Below are 12404 nucleotides of genomic sequence, written 5' to 3'. Positions count from 1 at the left end.
TCGGTTGTTTCCTCATTAATGAATTGATTAAAGTTCCGTATGGACAGCCGTCACCGCTGATGTGTAAAAACTGCCTTGAGGGAAAGTTTAACTTAAGTAAGTGTGTTTGAAAAGGAAGTATTCAACGCACTCGGGTAAACTTCGCGTGTGTTAAATAGTGGCGAATGAATAACTGGGGATGGTCTGGCGGGGAGATGATTTGGCGGGGTTTGAAAAACCAGCAAGTCATGCTTTGCAAAGACGTGGGCCTACTATCGAGTCTAATGCCTTTTAGGGCTACGGCTAGATATCCACGTCATCATGCGTTGAAGTATAGGACTTCCTTAGGAAGCAGCAGCCGTAGACGTAACCGTATCCGTTTATGTGGATGCGGCTATGATACACTATTCAGTTACATTTTGTAATGGGAGACTTTGGAACGCTAGGTGGCAGCAGACTTACCAGGTAAATTTCCATTGTTGACGTAGTTTTCAGCAGGCGCACACTACCGAGAACCATGGATTTAACCTGGTAAGTCTGCTGCCACCAAGCGTCTCAAAAGTCTCCCATTGCACTTCACCTACATTTTCATTTCAAATTGATCCTTGTTGCCTCTCCCACAACCAACCACTCATCGTCCAAATTGGCATTGGTCAATGGGAGACTTTCTGGGACAATAGAGGGCAGCAGACTTACCGGGTAAATCCATTGTTCTCAGAATTATGCGCATGTTCAGAACTACGTAAACAATGGAAATTTACCCGGTATGTCTGCTGCCACCTAGCGTTGGAAAGTCTCCTATTCCACTGTGTACCTTTTCTAAGAACCTAATTTCGAATCCTATGACCAGACCCTAATAATGGATGGTGCAATTTCAAAATATGGCCATTTTCGAAATCACGGCTTCGGCTTTGGACTCGGCTTCAGGCTCCGTCCTCTCGTCTGAAGCCCTGGCCGCGTACGCAACGGGTCGCGCAAATTATCAAAACAACCGCGGGGCCAAACTATCCCTAGCCGAATCCAAAGCCGAAGCCATGGTTCGGGCCTATCAGTATACATGTGGCACATTGGATATTCCCATTTGGCGTTTCAGGCTTCCAAACAATCACAACTGAGCAAAATTCTTAGTCGCCTTGGTTGCAATATCGCATATACAAAACTAAATCTTACACGGTGAAGACTTTTATTTATTTTTAAATACGAACAATGACACAGACTGGAGTGAAAAATTAATAATTAAAAAGGTCACCAATTAAATATTAAATATTTGCGACCATTTTGAAGCGAGCACTGAAGCCCTGGATATGACGTCATGTTATGAACATTCATAAAAAGTATCACACATGTGACTAAAGGATTACGAAAGATGGTTTCTAGGGGGTGATGACACGCAAGAAATTCGTCAAACTAGAGTGAAAAGGTAAAATCATTAAAAGGTCACCAATTCATATTAATATTTGTGACCATTTTGAAGCTAGCACTGGAGAAGCCCTGGATATGACGTGATAATGAATATTCACAAAAATGTTCACAAAATGTGACTAAATGATTACGAAAGATGGTGTCAAGGGGTGATAAAAGTGCCCGAAATCCTACAGGCAAAGACTCACGGGATCACATACAGTGATTGTCCCATCAACGCGAATTACATGACAAGTCACGTTGGACACTCGGCTACAATCTTAAGTGCAAGAAAAAATAATCCTCACATCACGACGTTCTCGGGTTGAACGCATAATTCATCATCGTAAAAATATTTGGTAATGCTCTGGTGATGTCTCTCCCTCCCCAGCTATAGTCTCCCAAACCAGTCACTTTATTTTGCAGTACAGAAGTATCAGTATTCGTTTCAAATACAGAGAGGATGATTCAAACAACATATTCCAATCGGTTACGAAGGCTACACTGCACGAACTGGTATTGAAATCGACACCATTTATGACAAATTACTAGACACATTTGTTGTTTATACAAAAGATACCTGGGGCTAATTTCATAGAGCTGTTAAAGCAAAAAAAAGTTGTTTACACACGTTACTGGCCAAAAGGTTCATGCTCGTGACTGATATTTAGCTATTGGTAATTAATGATCATAACAATTGAGTGGAGTTTTAGCCGGTAATCTGATTTTACTAAGCAAGGATTATTTTGCTTATGCAAAATTTTGTGCTTAAGCAGCTCTATGAAATTGGGCCCTGTTAATGTGTAGAGTCTTCAAGAAAGACTCTGCTACAGAGTCGAAACGCCATAAGCTGGTGTTAAAGTAACACTAGTTTCTGCCAGTACAATCACCTTTGTGCCATCACCCTGTAAGCTGTAAGCTTGATTCTCTTTTGGGTTATAAATATTCATAAATACAATAGACAGTTTTGCTATTCCTATTGGTGGAGAGCGCGTCACGGTGGGGTTGTTTAAACGGTTGATAATGACCAGCTGGAGCTCTGATTATAACCGGTTGTTCTCGGGTATTACGCGCTAGTCTTGGTGCAAGACGTTTCTTATTACGGGCGAAGCGGGCGCTGTCGGTGAGTTGGCCGCGCTGTGTGTAAAAGGAAAACGAGAATGTCTTGCACCAAGACTACGCACACGACGGATCCGAAAACTGTCGTCTCAGTCAATACAATGCAACAAACGGACGTACAGATTTCAAGCACGCCGTCGGAAACAGATACGTTTTACAGAGTTTCATACTTTATAACGCCTTTAAACCAAAAGGCGTTCATGAATGAGAATAAAAGAGTAGTGACTCGTCCTTAAACGGCCGTTTCAAACCTTGCAGGGTCGTTGCCATGCGATAAAGACCCTAACCTTCGACTCGGGCCTATATCACACGGCAACGACCGCGCCGGTTTTAAACGGCCGTTTAAGAACTCGTCGCTACCCTTTACATCCCTTATTTGACAACACCGTACCATGGTGTTAATTTAAAACACGATTTTCCGCAGTGTAGCGTTATCTTAAAATAGTTCGATGATGTATGAAAATGAAAGATTGAAACATATTTCCTTCGATCAATATAATAATGTAACCGAAATCGAGTCTTACGAAATTACTTAATTGCTTCCGAATACAACAAATGAAACTTCCCGCCCAAAATAACAGCTCAACTCAATTCAATTCATGAAGATTATATTGCGTGTAAGAAAAGCCCAGTGGATATTATTGAATAATACAAATGATACACGCAGCAGATAAGAATCTTTGTGCATGCTGAGTGTCAGAATTTTAGGTCTAAAAAAAGAAGGAAAAAAAAGAAAACAAGTAAGTCGCACAAAGCCTTACACACGTCATCGCGGCTAAGTAATAGGCCATACTCTAAAAATGAGACGACTTACAACTTTGTTAAAGGAAGCTGAAGACAACTTCAAATTTTTAAGAAGAGCAACTATTTTTAGTATCTATCTCAATAGGCCTACGTACCTCGACGAGCTTTCAGAGATAAAAAGGGAGCGATTCTGTGAACAAATCATTTGGTGCTGGAAAATCTTGGGCTTTAGCTTTGTGCGCTACCCCCAGTGACACGCCAAGTTTTACTTGGTAACACAATCACATTAAGTACATACTGGATGAGAAAAAAGTACAACCAGAGCAAATCCCTAGTTATCAAACGTATCTGGTTGATTGTACCGATGACGTCATTGTCTTTTTCCACTAAACTGGACGTCTCGGGTAACCTGTTTGAACCCGACTGTGACCACTTAGTGCCGTCTTCAAAGATCATGAGGCGCAAAGAAAGAAGGCTCTGAACTCGATTTCAATTGAATGAGTGCGAGGTTAAACGAACGCAAGGACCTGATGCACTATTGAGGGGATAGTCGCGCGGTATACAGGGGGCGGCTGGGGGCGGCTGTGTCGTGGGGTTTGGGCGTTTGTTTTTAAACACCGCTGTCGTAATGGTTGGGTTTCGTTGTATAATCAGATACGGTTGGTTATAAACAGGAGCCAATTTCATGTTAAGCAGGGGGAAAAAATGCTTAGCAAGTTTCTATTCTTAGCAAAAAAATGAGCGAGGCACCATGCGTTGCAAAAAAATGTAAGCATTAAGTTAATGTAATGTTGGCTGATAACCGCTTTTTTGCTAAGCAATATTTTTTTTCCTGTGCTTAGCAAGTTTTTGTGCTTTCTGAAATCAGGCCCTGTGCTCAATTACATAAAACTTTTAGGCAGAACATACTGATTAGCAAACACCTTTGATGAACATCAAATGAGTGGGGCACCAGATTGAAGAAACCAGTGACATGAATATTTCATCACCCGGATGATAATATTAATTTGTATCCTCCCTCACTCACGCCCGCAAATGGAGGGGCCTTTGATGTTGTCAAGAAACATGATGCTTATGCAGTGCATTCACACCTGCCATCAGTTCCGCAAAAAAAATAAACTATTTTCCCCTTTTTCTTGTGATATTTCCATTCAAACATTTTGAAAATAATATAGATTTGGAAAATAAAGATAACCTTGACGAGTCAACTTCTCAAATCTAAAAAAAAAAAATCACAATATAAAGAAAAAATCTAAAATAAAACATTTCAGGTGTTATCGAGAAACCTCTTCCACCTGTCAACCTATAAGAACGGAAACCCGTAAACACGATCAATAACTAGACCAATCTATTTGCCATGTCCATGCATTAAATTCTGGGAACTCCCTTTTTTCTCCCTCCGGTATCCTCATTTTAGCAATGAAAAAAAAGGTCTGTTGCGGTTTTTGCTTTCTAACATTAGGAAACAAACACTTCCGGTCACGTATAGAGTGATTATTTATAATGGATTACTTTGTGAGAATGTCAACATAAGAGGGCGTGCTATCCATCCCGCCCACACTGTTCCCGTCCCACCAAAACGGAAACAAAGGTTTAAGGCACTGGACACTATTGGCAATTACTCGAGATAATTGTTAGCATAAAAACCTATTTGGTAACGAGCATTGAAGAGCTGTTGATATTATAAAACATTATGAGAAACATCCCTCTGAGGTAAGGCAGTTTTTGAGAAAGTTAATTTCTCACTCAAACTTTAAAAGACTTCAGGCCTGAAGCCTTTTATTAGGCGTCTGAAAGCACACATTAATTTTGTGCAATAAAAGTATTTATTTTTCTTGATGACCAATTGGGTCCAAATTTTCACAGTTTTTAATTTTACGCATATGTTTGGATACACCAAATGTGAATACTGGTCTTTCATAACTATGCCTTCAAAGGGGTTGTGTAAAAATGGAGAAAAAAACCGATTATATAGGTGCTAGCGATTATGAGATATTGCCGGAAAACTGTAGTGGTTATTTCCACATGGCTAGTAATCCGTAATTGCAATTACATATTATTATTCCCGCGTGATGATACCCAATCGAGAGATAAAACTGTCAGTAACGCTTCTCGGTTTCAAAATTAGGGGGGGGGGGTGTTTATTTGGCCATTACCACATTACTTCACAGCCCGGAGGTAGAGAAAAAGGATTCTCAAAATGCTTGAGATATCGAAAGCTAAAAAGTACTTCAAGAAAAGAAGAAACTATTATTACAACTATTTTTAGACTGATAAACCAAGTGTATAATACATTCCCTTTAAAATCTCTTGTATAATATTATTATAGTCTTAAGAGATACATGTTTCACCATCACACACTCTCGGTTCTAAATACAACTTTAGATCGTCTTAACTTAATCCATAATTAAATAACATAACTTTAATTGGATTTAGTACCGCATAATTAAAAGCGAATCCATGTTTTAAGATATGGTATAATAAGCGGGAATTTAATAACTGAAAAACCAGCCTCAGTTTTGTTGTCTTTATGTCAATCTGAGCCATTCGATGTAGTCGCGCCACGGATCGTAATAGGATTCATACTCAAGATGAAGGAGAGATTATTAGTGTCAAATAATTTTTCATTGGATTTTGTTTTATACCTGGACTGACACGACATAAAATGGGGAAACCCAGTATTAAAAGTTATAGTCGGTCGCGCGATGGTCGGGCGTCGGAAATCTTGACGCGCGATCATAAAAAGACACGGGTTTTAGGCCTCAATCTTAGGATTGCGCGCAATATTTCCGACTATAAACCGACCTTTACTGAAATAGAACACACTCATATCCGAAAGTACATTTTGTATGCCGTGACTATTTGTTATTCGATTAAAACAATTTCTTATTTAATAAAGATATCAAATCAAATTGACACGAAACAACTTAAGCAACGTTGGAGAAAATCAACCAAGAACTCATTTCTTGCAACACACCTGTCTGTGCTACCTCCTCATCATTGGACAAAACACGTCTACGTATCCCCAAAGCTAAGTCATGTTATACGGGATATCGTGTTTTTTAAGCCGCTGCTCCACGCTCTGGAATTCTCTTCCCTGTAACAATAACATCCGTCAACCTCGTACTGCTCGACACACCCTGAAGACGAGGTTGCCCCAGATGAACCTGCCTTCATCCGTACAAATGCACTTTTGACCTCTAAGTCGTTTCAAATGGAAATTCACAGTCAAATCTTACGTACATTTACATGCACAAGTATAAAAACATGCATGCATACATTCACAATACATTTTACAAACAAGCATTATTTATGCTACATGCAGACGACCGAAAGTGACAGCTGACAAACATCACCTCCGACCAGTCAAAACAATGGAAAACTTATACGTCACTGCATGTTTATCCAATGAAATCATGGTATCCAACTCATTCGGATCTGTAAAAAACAAGTGATTGGTCCTGCCTGACCAGTCTACACAATGCCCAGCCGACCGAGTCATGGACCTACCAGCATAGGAGGACGAACGCATCACAGAAACGATATCTGCGTTACGTAGATACCCCCCTCAACTTGCTTGACTAACGATCTCACTTAACTTCACTTTACATCTCTCTCTCTCTCTCTCTTTAAAAAAAAAGACAAATGTCATCAATTGCCGAAGGTTAGGCCTACTTCCTGAGATTATTTTTATCTTCCAAACTATGGTCTTTATAACATGATGTGGGTGTCTATCACGAAAAACAGGTGTTTCCAGTCTTACACAAGTCACAATAACATGCATTCAATCAAAACAAATACAAGTTCGTTTTAATAAGTTGTTGACGCATTTTTTATTTTGTTGACGCCAACTTTTTCCCGGAAGGTTCGAGCGAGACACTCACAGTTATTGGTTCTGGATATTAAGCATGACTGTACCCCCTTTGTGTATATTAATTGTGTGTTTGGAACGAATTCTTTAGATAACTTTAGAGATGGTGGTGGGGGGGGGGGGGGGTGTTGTCTTTCAGCACTAGGAAAATTAAGTGCTAAAACATGAGAAACTGGCGGTGGATACCCTTTAACCCAAATCGAGAATAGGTTACACTTTTTCAAATCATGAACCAAAAAAGTAATAATAATAATCGTGACTCACTAATCACCACTAAAGATATTGCTAAACAAAATAATACAAGTTAGTTTTAATATAGGGTGTTGGCGCATTTTTTCGAATAAGGAAGCCCGGTATGTAACCCTAATCGTTAATTATTGTAACTTATCCGAAAGAAACTCTCTCGAGCTAGGCGATATATTTCAAACATGGCGCAGTCTCTCCACCCTGCTCACTCAGTCACAATCAAATCAATGTAAACCAAACCGAGGCTGGAAGTGAACAATAGTCAGGCATTTCTCGGTGCAATGTGAAAGTCAATAGTCCCGACTACAGTGTGATACAATAGACTAGACGAATATTGCAGCCCTCGAAGGCAAAACAAAGAAATGCATACCAAAACGGACAATGTAAGGACTATACGGAATGTGTCCCTGTTTTCCAATTATGCGTGTTTGCCGTCACTTCAGGCGACCGTTAAAAAGAGATCCGAGACCGATTGGAACCTGGGGCCGCATACATCAGCAATAAGGCCTACTCCGGACATTGGATTTCAACTGCAACCCCGCGTGTGTTTCGTCAACACAGTGCAGATTCAATTATTTTATTTTCATTACGTGTTTAAAGGCACTGAAGACTGTTGGTAGTTACTCAAATTAATTGTTACAGCATAAAAATTTACTTGGTAACGAGCAAGAGCTGTTGGTAGTATATAAAACATTGTAAGAAAGGCTCCCTCTGAAGTAACGTAGTTTTTGAGAAAGAGGTAATTTCTCACTCAAATAATAAAATATTTCAGCTGAAGCCTTTTATTACGCATCTGAAATTACACCAAGTAATACAAAAAGAGCCCTTTTTCTTTCATTATTCTCTTGCAAATTCGGTGACCAATTGAGCCCACATTTTCACAGGTTTGTTATGCTATGCATAAAATTATGTTGGGATACACCAAGTGAGAATATTGGTCTTTGACAGTTACCAAAGGTGTCCAGTGTTAAAGAGTAAGCACGTTTAGTGATGACTCTGACAAGTACAGCCGTTTTGCTATTATATGATGCATTTTGAGAAACTTTTCACCTCAAAGAACTGCGGTTATTGGAAAAGGTATCAATTTTTAATGCCCACAAATTTAAATTGTTACTGACAGTAACGCTTCTCATATTGTGTATTTCAATTGCAGATTCTTTACGCGTGGACATGACCGTTCCACATTTTCTGCACTTTCCGTATAACACCTTTTGAAATTGATGCACAGGTTACAGTTTTATAGTATAGTCTACACCTAATAGGAGTTGAAACAAACAGTAGTGGGTTAGAATATTATTAACACATTTATAAAATCCCTTAAAAAAATACTGCATATAAACAAATTATGGAAAACCTTCCCTTTAGATACAAGGCACATTCTCGATTCAGATGCTGTCATATTTTATGCCACAGGACGTAATTTAAAAACTTGATAAAAACGATTGGCCCAAATGTTATGTTATTTCATTAATAACATAACAATATGACTTATTGAACTTAAAAGACAGTGGACACTATTGGTAATTGTCAAAGACTAGTCTTCACAGTTGGTGTATCTCAACATATTCATAAAAATGACTAACCTGTGAAAATTTGAGCTCAATCGGTCGTCGAATTTGCGAGATAATAATGAAAGAAAAAAAACCTTGTCACACGGATTTGTTTGCTTTCTGGTGCTTCATTTCGAGACCTCAAATTCTAAACTTGAGGCCTCGAAATCAAATCCGTGGAAAATTACCTCTTTCTCGAAAACTACGTCACTTCAGAGGGAGCCGTTTCTCACAATGTTTTATACCATCCATCTCTCCCCATTACTTGTAATCAAGAAAGGTTTTATGATGATAAATATTTTGAGTAATTACCAATAGTGTCCACTGCCTTTAACTCGTATTTTGATAAGATGAGAAACAGTTGGTAGTGAAAATATGTAAATAACCTGCCCTATCCCCTCCAAACAACATTAAGTCAAAAAAAAAAATAATATTAATAATAATCGGCAGACGTCTTTAATTTCAATTAAAAAATTCCCACACTCAAAAACCAGCAAATAGATCTGAATCATTACAGCTGCATGGCGGAAATTGCCTTTTTTTCCCGCGCAAAAATCTGCAAACTCAACATCTTGAAGATTGTATATTAAAGAAGGCAAAACTTCATCATCATGTTAGTTTATTATTAGGAAGTTAGAAACCTCCCCTCAAGATATTTGCGGTGTTTTTTTTTATTATTGATAAACCACATAAAAAAAAAAAAATACATGTATTGAGGCCATATACGTGTCAATATTAACTGCCGGACAAAGAGCGTTTCGGCCCAGGCGAGGGGGTGGAACACAATGGCGTTTAGCCCGGGAGATAAAAACGTGAAGTCTTAGGGGCAAGTGGGAAAATATTTATGCAAGATATCACCTCTCCTCATCATGAAAATCTAGTCTACAACTGAAAGGCACTGGACAGCTTTGGCAAATGTTGAAGACCGTTCTCAAACCTGGTGTATCCCAAACTATGCATACAAATTTAAAAACAAATCTGTGAACATTTTGACTTAATATTGGTCATCGAACTTGTTTTGCACAAAACTTGTGTGCTTTTAGACTTCAGGTCTGAAGCTTTTTACTATTTGAGTAAGAAATTACCTCTTTCTCGAAAACTACGTTTACTTCAGTGGGAGCCGTTTCTCACAATGTTTTACCGTCAACAGCTCTCCATTGCTCTTTACCAAGTAAGTTTTATTGGTAAACATTATTTTACGTATCATTTTTTAGTATAATACCCATAGTGTTCATAAGCCTTTAAAGTGTCCAGTAGTATTAGTAAGTTGAAAACTGATAATTGATAAGTATCACTGACCGTTCAGAGTGTCTCAGTTGATACTGGCTAACGCATATCGACCGAGATTTTTTTTCCCCAGAATAATATTGTTCAATGTAATAATATTCCATAAATCACATCAGACAGCTCATTTTTCGTCAAGAGACAATTTGCCCACTAATGAGAATTTATGCACAATATCATCAGTGTCACAGCTAAGTATATGACACTCGTACATGTAGTGTAAAAACAACAGGGGAACCACTGTCCATGAACAGATACTAATAACCAAAGAAACACAGGGCTGGCGTTAGGGTTACTAAATTGATAACCATTCATTAGGCGAGTTCGTTTACTGACATTACAATAAAAGGTAAGGTATGCGTATTATCAACTCTTAAAATTAATGACAATAAAATACCAATGGATAAACCTACAGCAGCTTCAGATGGTATAAAGCTTTTCGATAAACATTTCACGTCAAAAGAAAAAGATATGAGTTGTTTAGCCCCAGGTTTGAGTCTGAGAAAGCTTTATATCTCAAAAACGCAACCACATTTTGAAGAAAAAAAAATCAGATGCTAGTTTAATTGTGTTCATCTATTAGTTATAGGAATAAAACATTCGAACGGCTCCAAAAACAAAGGTATTGCCTTACAAAGGCGAGATGATCGGTTGAATGTGTCAAATTAATTTATAAGATCAAGTTTCTACTGTGCTCCAACCCGAGGCTTGTTTTGCTGTAGGCAAAACGGGAGTTAAGGAAACCTCATAGACTCTCATGTCTTTTGAAAAAGTCATTTCACATGGCTCAAGATAACATTCTGAGCACGAAGCCCTCGGCATAATATCCCCCCTTTAGTTACTCTGAATACTGGGGGTTGATTTCTTCTTGATCTCCCTGCACCAAGGCACACCGCGACCCCTAGCTATCCAGGGTTCGGCAGAGTTGATATCCCCATTCTAAATAGCTTAAAGACAGTGGGCACTATTGATAATTACTCAAAATAATTGTTAGCATAAAACCTTACTTGGTAACGGGGAGAGGTTGATGGTATAAAATATTGTGAGAAACGGCTCGCTCTGAAGTGGCATAGTTTTTGAGAAAGAAGTAATTTTCCACGAGTTTGATTTCGAGACCTCAGATTTAGGACTTGAGGTCTCGAAATCAACCATCTAAACGCACTCAACTTCATGTGACGAGGGCGTTTTTTCTTTCATTATTATCTCGCAACTTCGATGACTGGTTGAGCTCAAATTTTCCCAGGTTAGTTATTTTATGCATATATGTTGAGAAACACCCACTGTGAAGACTAGTCTATGACAATTACCAATAGTGTCCAGTGCCTTTAACAGTCGTACTCTTATTGTATTTCAAACCATTATACGGCGGGTACTTTCAGAGCGTGGCTTGATTCACGTCACGTCAGGTTCCAGCAAGTAAACAATATCCAGTATAATGCGTACCGGATATCTGGCTAGGAAAGAGGTTTGCTATCTAATACGCAAATTTAGTATTTGGCGAGGTAACCTTTTATGTATTCGGTATTTGTTTTGGACGTGGGGGTAGCCACTATGAGGGTCATTATCGCGTTTACTGTAATGTGGTATTTGTTCTGGACGTGAGGGTAACCACTATGAAAGTCATTTGCGCGTTTAATGTATTTTTGGTATATTTGTTTTGGACTAGCCACTATGAAAGTCTTTGTCGCGTTTAATGTAATGAGGTATTTGTTTTGGACGCGAAACACTGAAACATTTTCGCGTTTTATGTATTTGGGATTTGTTTTGGACGTGGGGTGTAGCCACCGGAAGTCATAAGCGTCAACGTTTTTGGCATTTGTTTTGGACGTGGGGTAGCAACTATTACGCGTGTTGTGTATTTTGGTTATTGTTTTTGGATGTCGGGGCCAGTCAATGTGAAAGTCATTTGCGAGTTCAAGCAACTTTAACATCTTTGATTGCATTTTGAGGCATCCTTTTATGTTTTTGGTATTGAGTATATGTATTTGTTTTTGACGTGGGAGTAGCCATTATGGAACTTATTTGTGCGATGTGCTTTTGGAAATTGTTTTGGACGTGGGAGTAGCCACTACATAAAGTCATTATCGCACATTGTGCCGTTCCTTTGTGCTGGGGTTTAACAGTCATACAAGCTTTTATACTCTTTTACGGGCTAATTACATTACATGTTGGTAAGCGAAGCCCCATTAAGGAACAACAAACGAATCAAA

This window comes from Asterias rubens, chromosome 20 (assembly GCF_902459465.1).
Source record: "Asterias rubens chromosome 20, eAstRub1.3, whole genome shotgun sequence".
NCBI lineage: Eukaryota > Metazoa > Echinodermata > Asteroidea > Forcipulatida > Asteriidae > Asterias > Asterias rubens.
The sequence above is the reverse complement of the archived record's forward strand: the minus strand, read 5'-3'. Positions refer to the sequence as shown.